This window comes from Diabrotica virgifera, chromosome 7 (genome assembly GCF_917563875.1).
Source record: "Diabrotica virgifera virgifera chromosome 7, PGI_DIABVI_V3a".
NCBI classification, from domain to species: domain Eukaryota; kingdom Metazoa; phylum Arthropoda; class Insecta; order Coleoptera; family Chrysomelidae; genus Diabrotica; species Diabrotica virgifera.
The window spans coordinates 39,458,644-39,467,177 of record NC_065449.1 but is presented as its reverse complement, the minus strand read 5'-3'; positions in this window follow the sequence as shown (position 1 = coordinate 39,467,177).

The following is an 8,534-nucleotide window of genomic DNA, read 5'->3' as shown; positions in this document are numbered from 1 at the left end:
GTTAATTGGCGCCCATAAAAATCATATTAAGAAGGTATTGGCATTGATTATAAATATTCCACCGATTATAAATATAGGGAACTTTCACTAAAAATTTTTTTGCATAAAATTGTTAATTTATGTTTTAAAATGTTATATTCAAAATATTACGTCTTAACAATGAATAGTGTACGTACAACATCTAATCAAAGTTCCGCGCCTAAAATTTCCGTTTTAAACAACTTCAAAAGCGAGACCTGAGGTCTGACGTCACAGGCCACTCGTATCGTTTGTCCGTTCGGGGTGGGCCATTGCATTTAATGCAGTTTGCCCATAGATAAATAATATAGTTGAAATATCTTGTTTTACTCTGTGGCAAAAATGATTTTTTCTGTGACAGGCAAAATATTAACATTTTATCTCTGTTGACATGTATCAAAAATTTCTTTTTTATGAAATTACTTTGTTCGTTTCTTGTGTTAAAGAACAAAGAAGAAACAAGTAACTTAAAAATAAACAAAACTTTTAGTAATAAAAGTAAGAGTAACTAAAAAGTATTGGTGCTACTATAGTATGCGGTCTACAGTCGGGTGTCTACTATAGCTTGCGGTCTACCGAGGGATGCGGTGTAAGTATAAGCTGAGATGATAAAGATATTAACTTGTAAAATTACAATAATGATTCTTCTTATTTATGCGTATTATTAACTTTGTAAAGAAGGATTTTGTTGCTGCTAATCACCATAATCTTTTCTCAGAAGGCTTTGAACACAATAATGAAAGGCTCCAGTAGGTACTAATAAACATTACAATAAAATATAATCTTTATTTATAATGCAAATTACACCGTAATCTTTTCCAGGATATACGAAATCCTTCGATTAGAGGTAGGTAGATCAAACCCACGGGGTAAACCGTATAAGTACTATAATATAATGGTACCAAACTATTGTTATAAACGGTTTAAACATGCTTATTAATAACTCTTACTTATTTGCCTTGACACCTCGCATTTCTCCAATAGAATAGCTTTTACTACTTTTTATAAAAGTTGCCACGATGAAGACATCAACGGTAGGTAAGTTAGTCAGATTGACCTTTTGAAAAACCCTCGTCCGTCATATTATGCGTTTTAAACTCTTTACAAGGTAGCACTCAACTTTATCAATTTCAGTTTAAAACTAAGCTGATTGGGGAACTACTTATTACAATATATAAGATGAACATAAATAATACCTAGGAATTTTTCATTAAAGACGATTAAAATGTAATATACCCGTGATACCTACCTTAATCGCGTTGTTTCCGCGGTTCACCGTGGCCGGTGACGTCGAACCAATAGAAGGATGTTCAAGAGCCTCCTAAGATATTTGAATTTTATAGCATTTTCAAAACGTCGTAATTAGCGTACGGGTTAAAAATATTTGTTTTTTTCACATGCAAGCGTTTTAAGATCATGTTACCTTATGTTTTTTAATATCATTTTAATATTTAAAAATTTTTGCAAGTTCCCTATTCCCGAACCGGTGGATTGAAAGGAAATAAATTACCTCGCATAGACCAACAGGTATTTAACAACACGCGTCGCCAGCGCGATAAATTAAGGCTAAAACACCCCTCATAAAATTTTGAATATTGGAAACGAATTCCGAATCCTATGGTTTCTGGGGGGTCAGAAATTCGATAAGGATCAACAGAGACATATACAGGGTGTTTGGTAGAGAATGGGCCATAGCTTAACCTTAGATTCTTGAGGTTAAAATAGGTCGATTTAAGCTAACTTACCTAAGTACAAAAGTTGATAATAACCGAAATACTGGGTGTCAAAGTTAAACTTTTATTTTATTTATTTTTGAATATTTCCTGACAGGCATGGGACAACAACACGAAATTTGGTAAGTGGTGCTGGTATTGTACAGTCTACTAAATTATGTTAAACAAACGTTTCTGGCTATTACCAGAGGCGTACGACAAGAGAACGTGAATGGTTGACCCTTCCCAAATTCTACGCCACTAGCGGAATTTCTATTTCAGTGTAATTTTTTGATTCTCCAATACTTTCTATGTAAATGACATACTCTTCATTCGTAACGATAAAGTCATTACTTTTCGAGATATTTGAAGCTAAAAACGAAGGAGCATAATACATTAATCAAAATAAGTGTGCCTTTTCATTTTTAACTTCAAATATCTCGAAAACTAATGACTTTATCGTTACGAATGAAGAGTACATTATTTGCATAAAAAGTATTGGAGAATTTAAAAATTATGCTAAAATAGCAGTTTCATCAGTGGCGTAGAATTTGGGAAGGGTCAACCATTCACTTTCCCCTGTCGCACGCCTCTGGTATTAACCACAAACGATTGTTTAACATAATTTAGTAGGGTGTACAGTACCTACACTTTCTGCCAAGTACCATAAGGATATGTCAAATAGTTTTATAGTACCGGGCACACAACATAGTTCTTAAAGTTTTAAATAAAGAATAAATTATTTAAAAAAAAAGAATACTTTAAAATAATTTGACATATCCATGTGATACTTGGCAGAAAGTGTAGGCACTGTACACCCTACTAAATTATGTTAAATAATCGTTTCTGGCTACTACCAGAGGCGTACGACAGGGGAAAGTGAATGGTTGACCCTTCCCAAATTCTACGCCACTGATGAAACTGCTATTTTAGCATAATTTTTAGATTCTCCAATAGATTCTATGCAAATAATATACTCTTTATTCGTAACGATAAAGTCACTAGTTTTTGAGATATTTAGGGCCGGTACTTTATGTCCCGGTTAAACCTCGGTTAGCTAACCGGGGTTTAATCGGGACAGAAAAGTACCCCATAGGGCCTCTTGCGTTGTAATAAAAGCAATTATAATTATTATTATAATTATTTATGAATATAATAATAAGTATAATTGCGTATATGTCTATGTTATGCATATATTTCTGTCCCGATTAAACCCCGGTTAACTAACCGGCTGTTAACGGAGACATAAAGTACCGGCCCTTAAAGTTAAAAATGAAAAGGCACAATTACTTTGATTAAGAGGAAACAGTAGCGATCAACAGGTAGCGAAAACGCGTTCCAAGATTGCGGCTGTAATTTTGAATATTATTTCGAGATGTTTGGCACACGTATTCGTAATATAATAAAGAATGGCGGTACAGAGCCCAATTTGAAAAATATATTAATATGTGGAAATTACTCTGTAATTAAATACAATATTAAAAAAACGAGCCTGTACCGCCATTAATAAGAACAACAAAATACACTTTCTTCAAATAAACTTTTTTATCCGATGCCTAGATTTTGTGTCATTTTGGAACTACTAATGGAATAAAAAATTTTAGTAGTTCCAAAATGACACAAAATCTAGGCATCGGATAAAAAAGTTTATTTGAAGAAAGTGTATTTTTTTGTTCTTCTTAATGGCGGTACAGGCTCGTTTTTTAATATTGTATTTAATTATAGAGTAATTTCCCCATATTGATATATTTTTCAAATTAGGCTCTGTACCGCCATTCTTTATTATATTACGAATACGTGTGCCAAATATCTCGAAAAAATATTCAAAATTACAGCCGCAATTTTGGAACGCGTTTTTGCTACCTGTTGATCGCTACTGTATCACCTTAATGTATTATGCTCCTTCGTTTTTAACTTCAAATATCTCGAAAACTAATGACGTTATCGTTACGAATGAAGAGTATACTATTTACATAGAAAGTATTAGAGAATCAAAAAATTGCACTGAAATAGAAATTCCGCTAGTGGCGTAGAATTTGGGAAGGGTCAACCATTCACTTTCCCCCGTCTAACGCCTCTGGTAGTAGCCAGAAACGTTTGTTTAACATAATTTAGTAGACTGTACAATTCCAGCACCACTTACCAAATTTCGTGTTGTTGTCCCATGCCTGTCAGGAAATATTCAAAAATAAGTAAAATAAAAGTTAACTTTGACACCCTGTATTTCAGTTATTATCATCTTTCGTACTAAGGTAAGTTAGCTTAAATCGACCTATTTTAATTTCAGGAATCTAAGGTTAAGCTATGGACCATTCTTTACCAAACACCCTGTACACATAAAAAAAAACATCACAGAACTGAGTGATTCAGCGCTACATATGCACATTACGTTCGGAAGCAAAGCTCCTAGAATTAAAAGAAGAAATTAAGAAAAAAAGGGAAAAGGAGAGAAATGTATCGAACTAAAATGTGGTTCCATCCAACCAACTATCCTACAAAGGAGATGAATAAATGAAGATCAAGCCGTAGGCGGAATAAGCTTACTTTTTAACAAAAAAGTGACATCCAGGATCACATAGTATAAGGATATATCCCAAAGACTAACATCAATAGACATTTAAATTGACCGATGTTATACATGCAAAATTATTCAATCCTATGTATGCCCGACATCAGATCAAGAAAAAAGGAAGTAGAGCAAGTCTACGAAGAAATTAATGAACCAATGATGAAGCAATATATGAGAAGTACGTAAATTCTGCAGAAGTAAACAACCTATACATAGCCAATACGTTCTTTAAAAAACCAAAAAAAAGATGGACCTGGCCAAGCCCAAATGGGACAGCAAAGAATGAAATAGACTATATTATATTATGTATCGACATAATCGTAATCTTAAATACAGTAGTTTTTTTTTTTTTTTTTTTTATTAACAAAAATCGCATCAGCCAAATTGGCTATTAGCGAAACAATAGTGGTGAACAATAATTTTTAATACATTTGTGTTTTTATATATTGTATAAAATGTTAATTGCACTTAGGAACCTCTTTAAATTTGACATATTGCACTGTAGGCCTAAAATGTCACTCAGTTTGTTTGGTATATTGTACAATATGCGCTTTGGCGTTAATGCTGCGCAATTCTCCAATAAATGTTTGATTGTTAACTTTTCTTCACAGTTGTCACATCTTGGTTCTTGTTTGTAGGAAAAAACATGACTATTAGTTAATCGCGTATGACCCAATCGGAGTCGCGTTAATATTACCTGGTCTCTCCGGCTTGTTGGTAATGTTGGCCAGGGTTTTATCGATTTTTTAATTTCGCGTAGCTTGGCCGATGACACTTTCCACTTTTCTTCCCACATATACCGCACTTTACGTTTGACCGCCGCTTTCACATCCGCACTCGTAAATGTTTCCGTACACTCCGCACTATCACTAGTTGCAGCTTCTTTTGCAGCGTTGTCTGCCTCTTCATTTCCTTGAATTCCAATATGGGATGGTATCCAGAGGAATATGATAATTTTTCCATTCAGTTGAGCGGTATGAACTTCTTGTTTTATTTTGATGACCAAAGGATTAGATGGGTAGACATATTGGATTGACTGTACCGAACTTAGAGAGTCTGTGAGTATGATATATTTGGTATTACTGGACGCATTGACAGCAAGGGTGGCCTGGTATAGAGCGTATAATTCAGCAGAGTAAATAGAGTACTCTGAAGGGAGTTTGTATTTATTTGTTGATGTTGGGGTTATGACTGCAGCACCAGTGCCTTCATTTGATTTAGATGCATCGGTGTATACTTGTGTATACTCCTTGTAATTGCGGAGTATATCATTGAAGGCGGATTTGATTAACTGTGGGTTTGTTGAATGTTTATCGAAAGAAATGAGGTGTGTTAGGCACTGAGGGTTCTTTATTTGCCACGGAGGAATTGAGGACAGTTTGGAAGGAAAGCATTCTGGGAACGCATAGTTTATTTGATTTAAGTAGCTTCTAATTCTTGCGTAGAAGGGTTTGGCCGTTCTTGGTTTATTTATGAAGAGATTTGGGAACTTTTCTGTAAAACAATTTTGTATAGTAGGGTTTTTTGAGTTACACCTGATTTTTGCGGCGTATGCTACACTTAAATAAACTCTTCTGTCTTCTAAGGAGGGTTCTCCAACTTCACAATACAGACTTTCGATTGGTGTTGTGCGAAAAGCTCCAGATATTATACGTAAAGCGAGATTGTGAAGACTGTCAAGTTTTTTCAGCAGCGTCTTAGCCGCTGTAGAATACACAGTAGACCCATAATCTAATTTTGATCTGATTAATGTTCTGTATAACATTAAAAGTGTTTGGCGATCCGCACCCCATTCTTTATTGGCCAGAGTTTTTAGAAGATTTAGTCGCTTGTGACAAGATAACATCAGATTTGTTATATGAAGTTTCCAGCTTAGGGTTTCTTCGAATGTCATGCCCAAGAACTTAATTGACGTTGCACGCTTTAGGTTTTCATCACATAGTCTTAGGTTGGGGATATTTGTGACGTTTCTCTTTGAAAACAAGATGAAGCGAGTTTTTTCAGCGGAAAAACAGAAACCTGTTTTTTGTGACCAGATTTCTAAGTCTTGTATAAAGTTCTGTGTATGACGAAATATATTTTGTATATTTTTACCTTTGCAGAAAACTACAAGATCATCTGCGTAGACTCGTGCCTTTACAGGCGATTTTAGGTTTTTGAGGATATCATTGATTGCCACTATGAAGAGAGTAGGACTTATAACCGAGCCTTGAGGGATACCATTTTCTGGATACATTATATCTGATGTTATGTTATTTGTCCTAACTCTGAAAGTTCTATTTTGAAGGAAATTTTTAATAAAGAATAGGCTGTGACCTTGAATGTTCCAACTATGTAATTTTTTTATTATATAGTCGTGCCAGGCTGTATCGAAAGCTCTTGATATGTCAAAGAAAACCGCTAGACATTTACCCCCTAGTGCGAATGCTTCAGAAATGTCACTCTCCAAATCTATGATATTATCTATAGTTGACCTTTGGTCTCTAAAACCGCTTTGTTCTGGAATAATCAAATCTTGTCTCTCCAAGTGCCATCTTAGTCTATTGTTAATAATCTTTTCTAGTAACTTACACATGGCGCATGTTAAAGATATCGGTCTGTATGACTCGGGACTTGTCTTAATACTATTAGGTTTTTGTATAGGTATTACTATGGATTCATGCCATTTTTCAGGAAATTTGTGTTGAAGCCAAATAATGTTAAACAGATCTAGAAGTTGTTTGTGAGCGCTCGCTGGAAGGTGTTTAATAAAAATACTAGGAATATCGTCCGGGCCAGCGCTAGTTTCTTTAATATTTGATAATGCTTCCGTATACTCTAATTGAGAAATGGGTAAATTTAACGGTTCATCTGTGTTAGGAGTAATGCTAATTTTCTTATTTTCTTCATGTTGTTTGTAATTAATGAAAGATTTTTTATAATTAATATTACTGGATCGGTTTTTGTATGTGTTAGCAAGGATTTTAGCAATCTCAGTATTACTAGTAACTGCCTTTCCATTTCTCTCGAGGCTTTTGATATTCTGATTGCTGTTTAATCCAGATATTCTTCTGACTTTGTTCCATACTTCAGTCATGGGAGTGTTTGCATTTAACGTTGATACATATTGAGTCCATGACTGGCGTTTGGCATTTCTAGTTGTCTTCTTGGCTATTGCACGTTGTTTTGTATATTCAATTTTATTCTCGAGAGTCTTGTAGCGCTTGTATTTGTTAAAAGCTCTTTTGCTAGATTCAACTGCTGTTTTGCATTCATGGTTCCACCATGGGACGGGGTTGCGTTGTTTTATGTATGAAGTTTTTCCTATTGCTCTTTCTGCTGCTTCTGTGATAATGGTAACAATGTTCTTAAGGGTCTCGTCTATGTTTGAGGTGCTTTTAAACGTGGTCATACTGCTTTCGACTAAATTTGAAAAAAGATTCCAGTTAGGTTTTTTTAAATTCCATTTTGGGGTAAATGTCCGTCCACGTTGGTTTTTGTTGTTATGAATAAAAATTGGGTAGTGATCACTGTTATACAAGAAATCCAGCCTATCCCAGGTGAGCTGTGGGGTCAGACCTGGTTCGCATATCGTAAGGTCTATACATGAAGATTCACCGTTCTGTATATTAAATCTAGTGGGTCTGCCGTCGTTTAAGACTGAAAGGTTGGACTGTTCAAATATCTCTTCCAGCAATCTTCCTCTGGTATTTATAGTAGAAGAGCCCCATGAAAAGTTGTGAGCATTAAAATCGCCCAAAATAAGCCTGGGTTGGGGAATTTGTTGTAAGAGTTCAGTTAATGCTTCTGAGTCTACTTGCGTTGATGAAGGTAAGTATAAGTTACAAACGTAGATATTTGGACTCGAGTTAACTTTAATGCAAATTGCTTCTAGATTAGTTTGGAGAGGAACTACTGTAGTTTCAATTGACTTTTTTACAAAGATAGCTACTCCACCACTGGCTTTATCTTGGTTAGTTCTGTTTTTGCAGTAATTTTTAAATTTTTTTAAAGCTTGTATGTTTTCATTTTTGAAATTAGTCTCCTGAAGACAAATTATATCTGGATTGTGTCTGGACAGAATTATTTGGAGCATTGGAAGGTTATTATAGAAACCGTTAATGTTCCACTGCAAAATTGATGAGAAGCCCATTTATAATAAATAAAACTGAAATTTGGGATTGTCACAGAAGTTCATGACTCTATTCTTGAGAAAACTCACTTTCAGTCTCTGATGCCTCAGTATCCGAGTAAGC